Source organism: Corvus brachyrhynchos, unplaced genomic scaffold (genome assembly GCF_000691975.1).
Source record: "Corvus brachyrhynchos isolate BGI_N302 unplaced genomic scaffold, ASM69197v1 scaffold116, whole genome shotgun sequence".
In the NCBI taxonomy this organism is placed as follows: Eukaryota; Metazoa; Chordata; class Aves; order Passeriformes; family Corvidae; genus Corvus; species Corvus brachyrhynchos.
In genome coordinates, this window is record NW_008240221.1 from 14,870,219 (window position 1) to 14,887,679 (window position 17,461).

The following is a 17,461-nucleotide window of genomic DNA, read 5'->3' on the forward strand; positions in this document are numbered from 1 at the left end:
GGAATAGCTCTGAGCTAAATGCAGTTTCCTATGCTGTACTTGTTTGGACAAATATCATTATGAAGTTTTTTGCCCTCTGGCTTATTCACGAATAACAAAATTTGAGATGTGTTGGTCAAGCCAGCCACATGGTGCTTTTCATGCCTATTTCACTGAAATATTGCTGCAGTGTCTTCCAGTACAAATACCCAGATGCACACATTTAAGGTTCTGTTCCTCTCAATGCTCTTCCATTCAACCCTGAAATGTCCTATCCTTGCCTGTTTAGGCCTCTGGAGTTCACTCATAGGAATGTCCAGATGGAAGTTAACCCAGTTCCTTAGAAAAAAATCATAAGAAATATTCGCTTAATAAAAAAGTAATCCAAAACTCAGCAATTTATGTATGTGGGAGCTGCCACATCTCATACTTGTCATTGAACCAAAGTATGTGATGTCAAGTCAATCAACAGTGCCCAAATTTTACTCCTTACTTTAACAGGAAAGGTGAATTCCATCCTTAATTCATTTTGTTGTGGTGGGCATAGTCTGATGTTGTACACACAGACCAGATGGGCTTTAACACTGACCTTTGCCAGGGAGGAATTAATGGTGCTGCATCTCCTTAACTGTGAAATTTCCAGTCTGATATCATCCATCACCAGTGTGTTACAATGCACGCTGCAGACGGGCCTGGTTCCCTATTGTTGAGGTTGTCTGACACTTCCCATTACCAGACCCTGTTTTCAGTTGCTCAGAGCTTTGCCAAGCTTTAACCATTTGAATTTAAATTCTTCATGCTGAGTGTGTGCCTCGGGCTGAATTCATTTTACAAAATGTCAGCCAAAGTCAGAAAAAATATGCATAAAAAAATCTGACAACTTTTATGTGAATGGCTCTTTTGCCCCCCCCCCTCCCCGTACTTTGCAGGAAGGGCTTGACATCTGGCAAACAGACTGACCCTTGTGTCAGGGATGAACATGCACTGAACGTCTCTAGGAAAACTCACAGAAGCCCAAACTTGCTAAGGTCTCCATCCTTTGGCCAAGCTGCAAGGTGCAAGGCCCAAGTGAGGCTTTGGTATCGCCCACAATGGATGTGCTTTTGTCTGGGAGGCTTCTGCTGCTGCCGTGGGGTCCAAGAATGTTCTTCATCACCACCACTGAAAACAAAAGGAAAATCCTAATATCCTATCAATCCTAATACCTTCAGTCATTCTTGGGTCTGTATGTACCTCATATTTTCTCTATTTCATCTATCCAGAGTTTAAGAAGTGCTTGGAATATGCTCTCAAGCACACGGTGGGATTTTTGGAGTCGACCTATGCAGGGCCAGGAGTTGGATGTCAGTGATCCTTGTGGGTTCCTCCCAACTCAGGATACTCTGTTACTCTACAATTCTATCATTGGTCTCTCTTCATCTATGTAGCTTAAGAGAAACATTTTTATTATTTGCTGTATTAATCATCAAGATGACCCACATCTCACTTCCACCTCTCACTTTATATCTGCATTACTGGATTATTAATCTACAGCTGCTGGCACTCCGTTCTGCTCCTTGTAAGCTTCTAACTCCTAATAGTCAAGGCTGATGATCTAAGTTCACTCCTGGCAGTGCAATTCAGTTTTCAGTCCTGACAGTGAAACTCAGTGGAGTAGAATCCACTAATGGGAACCCTGTATTAGTTAGCATAGCACTTCCTAAAATGCTAAAAATACTGCTCATATTAATTATCCTGAAGGCACTTGAGGTAAATGGGATAAAGAACAAGAAATTGTAGTGGTAACCAGCTTGAGTGACCTTCCTGTAGATGATATTTTGGCTGGAGAAAAGGATTTCATCCTTTTGCCCTGTCCAAAATCATTTTACTCCAGAGGTATCCTTTGGTATTCCAGATCATGCATTTCCACATGAAGTTCAATATTGAATACAACCTTTTCATGTAAATCTCTGAGCTGGACAAATTGCAAGTGAAGGAAGTAAAAGACTCCCAGGAATCTGTTGTGAAAGGCTGACAGCTTACAGCTGAGATTCCTCCTGGATGAGAAAACCATCCCTTGGCTGACAGCATGGCTGCATCTTGGAACATCAAGCAAGGTCTTTATGTAAATCTGAGTGTTGTTCTGCTTGTTCTGCTGTAAAAGCCATTCTCACTGGGACACAGAAGGAAATCCAGTGAGACAAGGTAATAGAGATGGAAGGATGCTAATGGAAAGATTAGGTCTCTGGGCTGTCAGACTTGTCTCTCTTAAGCACATGTTTGTGCTTTAAGTTAAATAATACAGCACGTTTATGTATGTGAATATATATGCTGCATATGTATCTGAATGTATGAATGGTAAGATGCTGTTCTGTGCAAGAAAGTCATGGCAGGGACTAGTTCCACATTTATGTATATTAAATTACATTTCATTACATCTATAATACGATGTAAAAGGTTTCTCTCTTTTCCTGGAAAACACAATCTTAACATTTATGTACTCATGTACAACAAGCCTGTACACACACAGGATCTTGGAGACCAAGCTGGTTTGGATGTTACTAGAATTTTCTTACCCTGCAGATGGTTTCTGTGACTCCTAGCTCTGGATAAAATACGTCCTTTTCATTGGAACGAATGCTTCCATGCTGAACTCAAGTCCTGCTGAGGGAATCAGTGGGTCAGGGTTCCCAGTACTTCAGGTACTTGTCCTTTCGTTTCATAAAAACATTTTTGTATGTTCCTGTCTTGTACCTAAAAACCGATTAAAAATACCCAAAACAATCCATTACCTGTTCTACTTTACCAAGTCTTTTTTCCCCTGCCCTTTGCTGACCTTGAGATTTCTTCCAGCAACCTGTACTTGGTGCAACATAACTGCACTTAGAGACAGGTCTCTCACTCTGTCTCTCTTTGTGGAATAAGAATTTATTTACTTATTTGTGTCTGCTAACTCTGGGACAGAAACACCTCTGTGTGTTTATTTTCCTGACAGTCTTTGTAGAGCTCTTTGGAGACATGTTACAATCTTTGAACATAAAGGAAAGGGAGGGGAAGGAGTTGATTTTGCTTCATCTTCTTCCTCATTGTCCTCCCACTTCTTTTTTTCCACCCTGAGGGGAGGAGAGGACGCTAAAGAGAGAGTTCATGCCTTCCACTGAAGCCTTTACCTGAAATGTGCCACATCTGGTGGGTATTTGTGGAATCAAAACACGTCAGCAGTTTTCAAGATCACAGTCCTGAGAGGAAATGGCTGAGTTTACATGTCCTGATTTTATTGTCTATTTTGGATAAGATGATAAATCCTGACAGAAGAAGCCAGCAAGTCAATTTATTGATTTCAGTTCTGCTTGTTGCTCTGTTCAGCCCTTCATGTGTATTTTTGGATGATCAGGGAGAGCTGGAGACAAAAGAGAAATTCCTCCTCTGCTTTTGGCAGAATGGAACTAACTAAAAACCTGCTTGAAAAATACGCAGGAAATGTCCAACTCAATATGTGCTTTTTTTAGATTTAGGGATCCCTGTGGTGGTTGCTGCCAGCTGGGGGCAAAAATTGTCTGGTTTTCTGCTTCCTCTAGTAGTGCAATGCACTTCTCACTCCAGCACTTCCCATCCTGTCTCCCTTGCATCAAACCTTAAACTAAGCTCCATCAGAATAATGATAGGAACTGATAGGTAAAGAGACAGTTTTCCTTGACATTTGTATTAACTATAAGTGAATTAATCACAGTCAATACTGTCCAATAGTGTCAAAGGCTTAAAAAGAAAGACTATAAACTTGATCAGAAAATATTTTACATCTGAATAATTACTGCTTTGATACTGCTGTCATTACTTTTGATATTACAGTGAGCATATTTTGACTTTCAGAGGTTGCTGGCTGGCTGAGACGTGGGGATTCAATGTGAGCAGGATAACCCTGTTGGGGATCTATCAATCAGAGCACAGCAAAGCCCAGGAGCTCTAAAAGACATCCAAATTGGCCTGCTCCAGGCCCAGCAGTGTTTTTACGAAGGAAGGTGAAGTTGGGGAGTTTAGAAGAGCCCTGTTTGCTTTTGTATTTGACAAGAAAAATAACTGGGATTGTGCTTGGAAGTGGTGAAAGAAAGCTCCACAGGGATTGTGGGCTCATTCTTGCTGGAAAAAGTTTTTTTAGAAAAGTGAGGGATGCAATCAAAGTCAGAGGTTGGGTTTGTTCCACTAAAATTGGGTTGCAATCCCTGCTCGCTTGAGGAACTTTATTGATGTGAGTAGTCCCATTGAGAGTATGAGTATTTATGTAGCTGAGAGAAGCTAATGAAATGAACTGAAGTGAAAAAGGGATTGTTCACATGCCCAAGAATTGTATGACAAGGGCCCTAATCCAACCATTGTGGTTTAGGGATTTGCAAAATTCCTTATTTTTGCTATTGAATCTGTGTCAGTTTTGCTAACTCTTCACACATTCCAGGCTCTCTCCTGAAATCTACCTTGTTTGCTCTGAATTTCTCATTCCAGGACAGACATAGCAACGTACTGACCTAATTCTTCAGGTTGTGCAGCTGTGTGCTCACTATTTTAAGAGATAAATGAATAACAGTGTCTCCGTTCTCCAGTGTAAATTGACCAAAGCCTCCTCATGTCAATGAAGCGACATGAAGTTGTGAAAACTGAAAGCCTGGGGCTAAATGTTAGCTGGGGAAAGAAGAAGTAGCCACTGCATCATACTTCTGAAAATTATTGTGACCATACAACATTTTCAGGTAGAAATGGTGATCTAGTTAAAAAAAAAAAATGAGCTAAGTCTGTGATGAAAGGACTTTGTTGATGTTCACTGGGGTATCACAACACAGATCTTATGGTGCCCAAGGTCATCACATTGTTCAAGCTGATTTTTCTCAGAAGGGATGTTTTCTGCCTTTTCAGCTATTCATTTTTTTTTTTTATCAGGGTTATATTTTTGAAGGTGTCTGCACTCTTGTTGGCTGCTGGACAGCTGTATCACAAGGATTTCCCTCTGGTATAAAACACAGAGCTCTTCTGTATCAGTGTGGAATGCAGTAGCAAATCACTGTACAGTGGCCCATAAGGATACCAGCTACCCTTATAAACTTTTTATAACTTAGGAAAATAAACATGTGGTTTCAGGGCTCTGCATAGTCAGTACTAGCTGACTTGGAGCTTGCTTTACAAAACTAAGAAAGAAAATATTGGTAGAGCTAATAAATTTCCGAGGGAATCAGCAAATAGTATTCTGAAAGGCCTGAAACATTTGATGGTTTATGGATAACTTTGTATTTTATCTCTCAAAACGTCATCCAAGTTGAGCACTAAAGTGTAGTGTTCTCCATAATAAGTGCTGTGATCTGGGAGCTCCTGTGGGACGCCAGCCTCACGTCAAGTTATCCATGGAAAGACCTGCTAATCCAGGGGATCTGATGTGCTCTCTGCAAGGCCAGCAGATGTGTCTCTCTCACTTAGGGAGAAAATAACTGGCTGTAGCAGCAGCAAGAAAGCAACCAGCTCTGTGCAGATACCTGGTCACAGCTTTTTATTTTCAATAACCTCCTTCCTTTTAAAAAAATGAGGATGATCAGAATTGAGAGATACAGCTTGTGATAATGGATATCTTTCCATCAGGCTGTGCTCATTGTTATTTCCCAGCCCCCCCCATCTCTTTAGATGCTGTGTCAGCCAGTTCCTCCTACAGAAAAAGGTTGCTCAGGAGGGATCTTTGAAACACAGAGAGCAGAAAACAGGAGTGTAAGAACTAAGGCCCAGATTCTATGCCACCAACTCCCCAGATTCTAAGAGTAAAACAAGTAGAAAAAAATATTAAACAGGTGATCAGATGAATGAAGATAGGGGAAGCTCTAGTTCTAGCTCCTTTCCAAGGGCTGTGAAGTGCTCTTGCCAACACAGACACTTGCAGTGCTGGGTGCCAGGTGTGGTTCCAAACCCTGTCTCCACACCTGGCAGAACTTGCATTTGAAAAACCTGTTATGTCTTCTCTGTTCTGAGCTGACCTCTGCACAGGAAAGGATAAACCATGCTCTGGCTTTTTGGAGCCTTTCCTGGTGATGCCTTCACTCTTTATCTTGGATAAAAACTTGCTGTGTGTCCTGCTGTGACCAGCCCTGTGAATTGGAGGTGAACCTCATGCAGATGGAAGCATTTTGCTTTAGGGTGCATGACTGTTCATTGTGTTCATGTGAACTGCTGGCTCTTGGTGGAGTCTCCCTGAACTCTTTCCATCAACACTTGTCATGGTTGGACTGCAGGTCAGGGTGTGTTTTGGGATCAGTCATCTGAAGGACATTATGGGTGCAGGTTATGTATTTACTTGTGCTTTCTGAATCCTTGCTCTAGAGCTTCTGATAATGAATCTGAACCTTCCATTTTCTTCTGTTTGTGACCCAGTCTTCACAGGTGAAGCACCATGACATGTCTTGGATGAATTCTGAAACAAGAAATCTGCCTCTTCCCTGTGCATCTGAAACCAAAGGCAAGGCCCAGTCCCTTGGGCACTCAAACACAGCTGGGTAACACAATCTCTGCTCATCTGTTCTGTGGCTCAGCTGACAGATCTTTCATGTAATCCCAGAATGGTTTGGATTGGAAGGGACCTTAAAGATCACCTTATTCCAAACCCCTACCATGGGCAGGGGTACCTTCCTCTAGACCAGGTTGCTCCAAGCCCCTTCCAGCCTGACCTTGAACAATTCCAAGGATGGGTATCTTTCTTGCTCCAGAGGCAAGAATGGCAAGGAACTGAAAATATAAAATAATTTTATTTATTCCATCAGATGGGAAACTGAGGCAGAGAGGGATTAAGTGATTTGGATACAGGCAGACTCTGGCAGAGCCTGGAATAAATCACAGATGTCCGATTCTCAGTTTAGTGCCTTAACCACAAAATCACTCCTTCCTCACATCAGAGTATCCTTTGTCACCATAAGCTGAGGGTCACAAGTGGTGGGGACAGAAGAGTTGGAGGTCGCAGGAGTAAGAACATACATTTGGGTAAATTCACTCCCTGATAAGGCCATTAAAGATATCAGGGCTTTCACCTGAATGTGAAAAGTTCTGCATTCTCACTGTCAGTCCCTCGGGTCTCTGTATAATTCCTTTGAAAAGCCAAAGCAGGAGAGTTACAAGAAAAGTAACATTCATTAAAAAAAGCAATAATAATAGAGCTACAGTACTAGAAGGAGGTGAAATTAAGTCTGGATTTGTAGCCTGCAAATGGCCGTGTGAATGCTAAAACATTAACTCTGTTGTTTAGCTCAGATAAAATTGTTTTGGTGCCAGTAGAAAATACCTTTCTTTGGGAAAGTCTTCTGGGCTCTAATTTGGAAATTCCAAAAGACTCATATGTATCCAGTTGTGCACTTGTAAAGAGGTGAGAGACCTGCCAATAAGTGATTTACAGTATGTTTTCCCATGTTTTACATTTTGGTAATTTCATGTTGCAACTCAATACCTAATAATGTAAAATCCAGCTCCTCCAGCTAAGCCAGGAATGAACTCATGGAGGAGTGTCCCGTAGGGAAGGGCATATACTACATTACGTGTCCGTGTGCCAGCAATGGAGATGCAAAAACAGCTCCGTGGAGATTTGTCTTGCAAGGCCAACATTCAGAATTGAAAGGTTGGCTGAATTCACCTCTTGCTACTGACTGACTGCAATTCCCAAGGCTCAGACATCCTCACAGCGTCTGCTGAGGTCAGGATGCTGAACCTTGGGCTCAGACATGCTTTTAGATGAAACTACCCGTGAACTACAACTCAAGAGAAACCTGACGGAAATTTGGAGAAATGCACAGTTCCTACATCAGCATGATCTGGAGAGCACAGATCCACATCTGAATCATGAGGTGGGATGTGAACTGACATCTTGTGCTGAATATCCCCAAGATGATGGATCTGCCCAGTGGATTGTGCCTTGCTGTAAGACAGGAGATCCTGTTTCAGGCCCACCTTGGTTTTTAAGGTGCACAAAGTGGCAAAAAAAATTTTAAGGGCCAGAGAAAATGTGCTCCAGTGGAAGACTTACAAGAGCTTGGTCTGTTTTGGTGAAAAACAATGTTGTGAGGTGGTTTGGTTATGCCAGATGAAACATCTTCATAAACAGCAGTAGTAGAGATCTCCTGGCCAACTACACAGAGACATAACAAAGGTTGGTAGCAACAGCAGAACCTGAGCTCAAATCCTGACAAGAAACAAGGACCACATTTTAACTATAGGGGTGATTAATAATTGGCAACAACTGTGGAGGCAAGTGGGGGATTTTTCATCTCTGGTCTTTTTAATCAGGCTGTGTGTCATTCTGAAAAAATTATTTACTTGAGCACAAGGCATTGAAGTCACAGCTAGAGGAGGGGAGGGTCTTCTTTGAGGGTCTGTGTTAGGTAAATAGTTTGTTCTGGGCTTAGACTGTGTGGATTTACTCCTCTTTCTGAAGTCTGAGAGACATAAACCAGAAGATTCTTATGAAAACATGTATGTGAAGAATGTAATTTCTCCCCCTTTCATGCTCTCTGAAATTTTGAGGGTACCCAAAACTCTCTTCCTCTTCTGTTGTCTGGTTTGTCTGACTTTATCCAAAAGACTGAAGCTGATGACATTTTTGTGACATCAAATATATTGCTATCAGGACACAACCAAAATAAGAACAACTAGATTTTTTGCAAAAATTTTTGAAACATTAAAATCTCATGGTTTTAGTAAAACATTTTTGGCTCCTTGAATAAGAACTGCATGAGCAGACTACAACGTTTCAGCAAGGAGAGAAAACAAGTCAGATATGGGGTATTACTCTTGGTCTGCCACAACCTTATTGTAACATCATCTGTTTGACCAACCGAACCTGGACTGAGACAAATTCCTCAAAGCAGAGGAATTTGCACTAGAACCAGGATTTCCAGCCAGCCTGGGTTCGGCTATAAGGAAAGAAAGGAGCTCTGATTACATTTATCATTCAAGAGGCAGAGAAGAAAAATTGCTGTTTGTTTTCAATGACTGTGAAATATTTTTCTTTATCTGGGGAAATTTCAAATCAACCTCTGGCCCTTCCAGATCCTAACATGACTTCTACTGTTGCCATAGTTCTGTCATGCTGGAAGCAGTCATCATAGGAACAGTAAAATTTGGCTGGCTTTCCCAAGCTGTTGAGTGCTGCCGCCCCGCTGTGCGACAGCACTGTGCCAAGAAGCTGCCCTGGCATTCTGCATGACAAGAGCATTAGCAGACAGCACCTGTACATCAGGTTCTGTTTACATCTCTCAGAGAACATTTTGGGCAGTTTGATGTCATTTACCCCTGTTTTGCAGGGGACAAAACCAAATTGCAGTGACTCGTCCAAGGCTGTATTGCAAATCAGAGAGAAGGAGAGAGAGACTTAACAGTTCCTATATCCGGTAGTTTAGCCATATCACACAGTCACAGAGCTTAGTGGAAACTCCTTAAACTACCACCTTGGTACTTCTGGTTCACCACTACAGTGATCTTGCTGTTTCCCTTCCCTGTCACCTAGAGAATTCCCATCCCATTAGATAACAATTTGATATTGCCAAAGAGCTCAAGCACACATGACGATGGAGCAGAGGGCATTTATCATACAAGGAGGGGTGCTCAGTGTCCAGATCACTCTCTCTCCAGGACCCTGATTTGGAACTACATTGCAGATGTAGCCTCTGCTCTGCTGAAGACTCTGTCTCTGCAGTTAAATAAAACAGGTTGGGTTGAACGTCCTTTGCATCCTTATGTCCATCTTTTTCCTGCTAAAGACAGTTCAACAGGGTGGCAATGGCAAAATTTTACTCACAGAGCCTTGCTTGTGGCCAAGGACTATGTTACCATCCTAAACAATGCAGGTGATCTCGGCAGGTTTTGGAGCTCAATGTTTTATTGACAGTGAACTGTTTTCTTCGTTGGAATACACCTTGCCTGTCTGACTCTGCGAAATGAGGGCTGCAGCACTGCCTCTTTCCCATTTTTCCTGTCCTTTCAGCTGCCTTGTCAGGCTCTCTGGAGGGAGAGTCTCCCAGCCATCAGGTTTACATATAACACTCAGCTGTGGTTTCATCTGCATCCTGTGGCAGGTGCTGTCTGAGGACGTTTCTATCCCAGCAGCAGAACACGAGAAGACGAATTAAGCGATTCCACCTTGGACTCTGGGAGCTCTCAGTGGAGTTCAGTATCTGGGCAGAGCTTACTCAGCAAGGGAGTTTAAAATTGCTTTTTGGCTAAGAAAGCAAATCCTTCAGCGTCAATCGGAAAATTGTATTTTTGATTTATTTTGTTTAGATAAGGGTTAAGACAACCAATTCAGATCCCCTTTATGCTGTGATGTGGGTGGAAGTTTGTTCAGCCACTGAGATAGACCAGTTGCTCCCTTCCCTTCCCCTCACCACTTCACCCCCACAACTTGCCCTCACTGTGTTTTTCTGTAACATATGGGCCTAATTCAGGCTGAAGACTAAAAAGAGTTTGCACAGCGCTGGTTAAAAATTATGGCTTCTTATAATGAAATCTTTGTCAATGGAAACTTGAAATAGCAGCTTGGCTTGTGACTTATGGGGAGTCTGATGATGGAAATCAATTAATCATCCCGTTCCCCAAAATCTGAACAGGAGGGCACACTTGAATCAGAAAGGGGCTCCAGTTTATGAGCTGCTTGGACAGCTTCAAGGCTTTCATTGAAAAGCCCAGGAGTGTGAGCGGGAACAAATATGTTCAGACTGAATGTTTTTCTTATGGAAGAAGGACAGCAATAGAGATCCTCTGTTGAAGAACATTTGGTTTTGTTTGGTGGGGCTTTTGTTGCTCAAGAGGTAAGCACTTCACCATCTTGAGCAAAAGGGTTTTAAATTTTAATAAAGGCCCACTGGGTAATTTTATTGAGATCTGCTCATTCTTACCAGGGAATAGTCAACAAGGAGCTGTGTGCTGGCTTTACCTGAGCTGGGCCAGCTTGGTAGTGCAGAACACCAAAAAGAGTGGTAAAAACCATGGGATCTCCTTCAGGAGTGTGCGACATCACACGTCTGGGACCCTGGCAAGGCACGGGGCAAATTTATGTGAGGTCCAGGTCCAGGCTGGAGTCCACCATTTCAGTAGCCTGGGGCCACGATTATACTGTTCCACATGTGCTTATTAAAAGAAACCAGACCATAATTAGAGCAGTGCATATAATGGCTTCTCTGGTTCAAAGGGTGAACGAGAATGTTGGGGGGACAATGGCACTGGGTTGGAAGGGGGAGGATCTGTCTGGGTCATCTTAAAATGTTTTGCTTGACCTGAAATTACATATTTTGTCTTTTCTGGAATTGCTCAATCCCCCTTTCTTTACGTATAGGAACATGGAAAACTTAGTTTAAATAATTTTAAAAATTAAACCGTCCACACACCCTAAAACAGCAAAACAAGAAATAATGTAATAGATACTCTCAAAGCTATTTTATTAACATCCTATTCATATTTCATACTCTATCTTGCCATAGGAAGAGGTACTCACCCATCTGGTTATGCTGTGAAAGTCCAAACTAATTTGAAGTTATTCTCCTTCAGAATATCTGAATTTTTTGAGCTGCTGAAGAGGAGTTTAGTCCCCCCAGCTTTGCTTAAAAGTAGAACAGCTTGCCCCAAGTGCCCCACTTATTTGACAGAAACAAGGCAGGTGACTGGGGCAGTCAAGAGAAGGAAGGAACAAGGAACTAGAGGAGCACTGGAGCAAAGGACCCTGAGGAAATCTCACCATTTGGCACAAGGATGATTTCCTTTGTCATCCTGCTTGCTTCCTGCCAGTGGGTTGACTTTAATGAGTAATGGGTGATAATAATTTTGGTTCCTGCCTGGAGTGGAAACAACTGACAAAGCATTTAATGGAAGCTGACAGTTAAGTACGCAGCCACAGCAGTAAAGTGTCAGACAAAGCATATGAAAATAAACAGCCCAAATGAAAGCTATTTCTGAGCAGATTGCTGGCACACTTTCCCAAGCCCAGGCAGGTTATCTGAGATGGTAATTGCTGCCAAAAAATTCCTCCTCATCCTTTTTTTTCCTTTTTAAATACCTTATGAGACTTACCTCAAGGGACCATAGAGCATATTTATGGATAAGCTTAACTTCAAAATAAGCAAAATCAATACCAGAAAAAGCAGACCTGTTTTATAGACCTTATACTAAGCTTGTTTGCATGTTTAAAAAAGTTAGTTGCCTCATAGCAGCTCATATGTAGTATTTGCTTATATATATATATGTATTTATGTATTTAAGAGGTAGAGACTGGGGTTAGCTAGAGACCTGAAGGAAGCTATAGTGCCCAGTTGTCAGTGCCTTTCTGTAAGAGCCTTGGCCAAAATGTTCTGGGGACATGATGAACTACTCCAGAAGGGTCAGCATGAACTGCACAGCCAAGGTTCCCATCCAGTATTTATGCACTGAAAACTCGCCATCATGAGCTGTGCTTTTGATGTCTTTTTTGCCCACTGTGCACGTTAGTTCTGCTTGTGTTGATTTCAATCTTGCAGAACAGTTAATCAAAGCTGATGTAGGTTATTGAATGTTGCCTCATGTTTAAAAATAGGTTCATTGGCTTTGTGGCCAGCAGGGACTTCTCTGTTTATCTCCTCTGACCTCCTGCATATAACACAAGCACAGGATAAGTACTATTATACAAGGGTTAATGTACACAGTGCCTTAATTTATTAGCTTTCTACCTCATTTATTAGCTTACTTGTGAAAGCAGGTGACTGAGAGTCAGCATTCCTGGTCCCATTCTTGGCCAAAATGGGCTGTAAAATGGTTATAATAATATTTCTCTATCTGTGATGCTTTACTGATTCCTTCACTGAAAAGGCAACAAGCTTGTGGCGACCTAACAGTTACTGAAAAGGATAATCCTGTTACAGCAAAATTAATAATATAAATACCATAACCAATCCCCTCTCCAAACTGGGTCTTAAACAAAGATTAAAAAAAATACTTGAATACTGAAATCTTGCCTGCATTAAACTTTTAAAATGCTGGATTAGGCATTTTCCATTCCCAAGATGGCCTCTGACACCACCTCCTTGTGCTCCCTTGGTGTGATTCATCTGCAGATAGCAGGCCTGCATAATTCATCACAGATCTTTGCTGTAGATATAATTGCAACTAAATCCTTTAGCCTGAGCAGTGTGAAGCCTTCTCTAAGGTGAGCACAAGAGGTAGTGCTGCTCTGGTGTGGTTTGAAAGGTAGTAGGTACATTTTTTGTGGTGTCATCTGCAATGGGAAAACCCAGCTGCTGTGGAATATGTGAAAAGACAGAGTGGAAGCAAATTGTGACATCACTGTCTTGGGGGAAGTTGCTGAAAGCAAAAGGTGGAACTTGGTTTCCCAGCCATAAGACGTATAAGACGTCTCTATTTTTCTCATTGGAATTGGAAATGAACACACAACGTGAAATTGCCATTCTCTGGGTCGCTGTAAAAGTATTGGGGACAAATGGCTCCAGAGCTGTGGGCACTAGAGGAGTATTAATGGTGTTTTTATCCCTGTAAACTGATTTTCCAGTGTGATGTTCTTGTGTTTTATTGCATTTACTTTATGATAGGCCGGTCTTTGAAAGCTTCACTTTGAGCTATTTTTGTGGGGAGTTTCCTAAAGGAGAAGGTCTTAATAAACCCAGCCCTGTCCATACCTGATCACCCTCAACTCACTCTGTAGATCCACTGCATACAAAAGACTTCTGCAGGAGTTAAAGCTGGTAAAGATAAAGGTCTGAAAGGACAATAAGATAATTTAACCTGAGTTTTGGAATATCTGAAGCCCTTGAATTACATCCAGATCTTCTGCATTGAGCACAATATATTGTGCTGCAGGAAGACATCCCCTTCTGCTTTGAAGGCATTAAGGAATGGAGAATCCACTGCTTCCCTTTGCTAGTTTGTTCCAGTGGTTAACCACAATCCCTGTTAGAAATCTGTGCCTCATTTCTAATTAGAATTTCCCTGGCTTGCAGGTCTTCTTGTGCTTTTCCATTTTAATCTACAAAGCCTTGTAGTATCTGGTCTTTCTTTGCTCAGAGGTATTAGTGGGCTGCAATCACACCATCTCTTCCAGTCTCCTTGTCACCGAGCTCAGAAGCCAGGGCTCTTGCAGTGGAATTCACTCTGAGTGGATTGGCTCTTTGGTGTCTAGTGTTGAAGGCATCTCTGGGTTTGTCTTGGAGTTTCTTCAAAACTCCAGCCACACATATGCTCAGAAGTGCCTGTTTTGGCACGTGGCACCACACCAGGCTTCAGCAGTGGAAATTCTGGAGAAGACCAGCACAGTTAAAGATGAGATTGGTGCCCACCTTTGGCACAGCAGTTTTAAGGGGCAAAGTACATACCATGAAAATAGAAAACCTGGATGCTGTCCTGAGGGGATAAAACCTCATCTCTGTGTCATGGAGATGCACTGGGCTGTGGAGGTGTTGAGGAATAAATTTTCCTCTTTTGAATAATTAACAAGAAGAGCATGGTCTGGCAGAGAGCAAGGAGCCCAGACTGTGAGAAGCACGTACTGACAGCTTGCTTCCCCAGGTTACTCTTCCAAAATCCAACAATTTATGGCTCAAGATAGTAAATTACTGTCTTTTTCTCTTTATTAATGCAGATGGGATTCCTTTTACATGAATTTGTCCAGTCTCTCCTTGATGTGAATTTTCAGCCTCCACAGCATCCTCTTGGCAAGTCCTACAGCTTGTGTGTCCTCTGAAAAAAAAAAAACCAACCCTTTTTCTTTTGGGCTTGCCAACTGCTAACTTTGATATTCCATCATTTTTGCATCAGAATAGACAGGAAACAATTAATCCTACTCATTTTTTCCCCATCATTCTTTTTATACAACTGTAGATGTCTCCACTTTTGTTTTCTTCACAGACAAGTTTGTCTGTTTCGAAATACTTTGTCATTGGCAAATGTGGAACACCTCACTATAAATTTCAAGATCATTTACAAATCTGTTGCCATCACGCCTCCATGGGCCTCACTGGTTACTCTCCTCCCTATGAATATTCCTACAATTTCTTTGTATCCATTATCCTTTCCTCCATTATCCGTACAAGAATCTTCGACTGATTATTTTCCTAAAAGCCTTGGGCTGAGCAGGAGCTCAGGTTCTCACTGCTTTGCTGTTGCTCACCCAGAGCAGGACTGAGCAGTTGTGCCTTACATTTCCCCTGGGGGTCTATGCTGAAAGGGGAAACACTTGGCACTTCAGCAGAGGCAAGTGCTTGAATTCCTGATGTCACTGGTAGACCAAGGTACAAAAGGCTCTTGGACTGGATGACTTTGCAAGTACTCAGCAGTGACATGTAGCTCTTTCCATCCCAACCATGCACGAAGTTGAGGCCATGGTGACATTCACCATCACTCCCTGCCCAGGAGCAAAACACCTGCAGCTCCTGTAGGGAGTGTCTTAATGAAGCCTTTACCTGGGACAGGAGACAACCCCTACTTGCAAACATGGTCTGTATTCTTTGTTCCTGAACCTTTGCACTCCCATGCAGCTCATTTTGAACATTTGCCCTCAACCTGACCTGGTTTAAGTGAGTTGTTGGTCATACTCCTATTTTCTCTTAGTTTACCCTCCACTGATTCTTGAACACATTTTTGTAGTAGTGATGCAAAATTTATTTCCAGAGCTCACAAACAGAAATGCTGAATGCACCAAACCTTGGAGCCCTCCCTTAGAGCCTGAGTGGGTCTGCCCAACAGAGAAGTTTCCATTAATGACCCCTTTCACCCAGTCCCAAATTAACTCTCTTTACACTCCACTGATATTGCATTGTGCTAATCTTAAATCAGAATTTCAGTCCTGTACCCTCAGGAACACATATTCTAGCTCTGCTTTGGCACTGATTTATTTCTGCCTAATCCCAATTCTCCTCTCTGCCTCTATTGCCTTAAAGTCTTACACTTCTTACCCAAAGTCAATATTCTCCTATCCTTCCCCACAGTGGTGACATACACATTGATGAAGCTGGATCTTATTTACACTCACATCCCTTTATAACGTGTGAGATTTGACATTGATGCCTGCAGGAAGGGTAGTTTATACTACTGAAAAAGCAAAAAAAAGGCTGTAGTATAAATGCACATCAGGTCTTAGAGCTTTTTTCCCCTTCAGGTTTTATTACATTCAAGTGAGTCAGAGACATGGGAACTACTAACTTTTTTCACTGGGGAGTATTGTTAGTGACCTGCACAAGAAGCCAGAAAACGGTTATTATTTGAAATGTAAAATTTAAAAAAAAAAAAAAAAAAAAAAAAAAAAAAAAAAAAAAAAATTTGCTCTCTTTCTCACTTCCCTGAACTGGACCACATGTTTCCCTGGAGGAAAATCAGTGTTGGAAAAAAGATTGGCTGCAAAATTTTCTGTTAATCTGACTATTCCTCTCTTGTTCTGAGCTGCAGGATGCAGGCACAGACCTGTCCCATCTGCTCTGGAGTGATCTGTGCCAGCTCCAAGGAGGACCCTGCTGGAGATGATGGATGGCCCAGCAGGTGTCCCTTCCTGCTGTAGGATTGTGCTGGTGGGACAGGGTGTATCAGAGCACAAACTGTGTCCAGGATCAGCCCTGTGCTGCCAGAGGGGTCACACTGACTGGGACTCTGTTGTGGCACTGGTGGGGTGTGACCATAACTCTGACAGCTACTCCTGAACTTTGGGAGCTCTCCTTGATGTTGGGTGTGTCGTGGCCTGACAAGTCCTCTCATTTCCAGATTTAAGGCAGATTTCTTCATCAAGTGCAGAGTGCCAAGGACGATCTCACAAGTGTTAATTCTGGTCCTGGCACTCCTCCCTGAAGAGATTAAAGCACCCCTGAGAGAGCATCCCTTTAATTTTTCCTCAATCCTTATTTCATGCAGAGCTCTGATATATTCCCCCTCTCCTACTCTCTCTCTCTCACTATATGTTAAAGATTTTTGGGAATGTACCTTTTTTGCAGCATCTTTCTCTTCTAGATTTTAACACAGTCCTGATGCATTTACCGTAAATCTCTGGAAATGCAGCAAATCCAGCACAAAACTTGTTGGAAGAAGGAACTCATTGGAAGAAAGTTTTACATATATGTACAGTCTTCCTTGTCTGGGCACAAGAGCTGCATCATTAACTGGATTAAGAGTAAATTTCTTTACACCCAATGTCAGCAAAACTCTTGACTGAAGATATTTTTACTCTGACAAGCCCTCAGTGTCTACTGTATTCAGTGTAAAGGAGAATCAGGGCAAGGAGAGGAATGGAAGAAATACGTTAATTTGACAAATCTGGAGATTTTTATCTGTGCGAAAAAAAGATTTCCATGAAGGTGACAGGAAAAATAGAAAACAATTTTGTGAATATTTTTGTTTATATGGAAGTCTTTATCTGCTTTGCACTAGTTCTATCACCTGGCAAATATTTTTCAGCAAGTTTGCCCAATTTGCAGTTTTCTTTTTAAATCTCACATTTCCCCTTTACAAATCTCTTCCCTCTGATTCTGAAATCCAC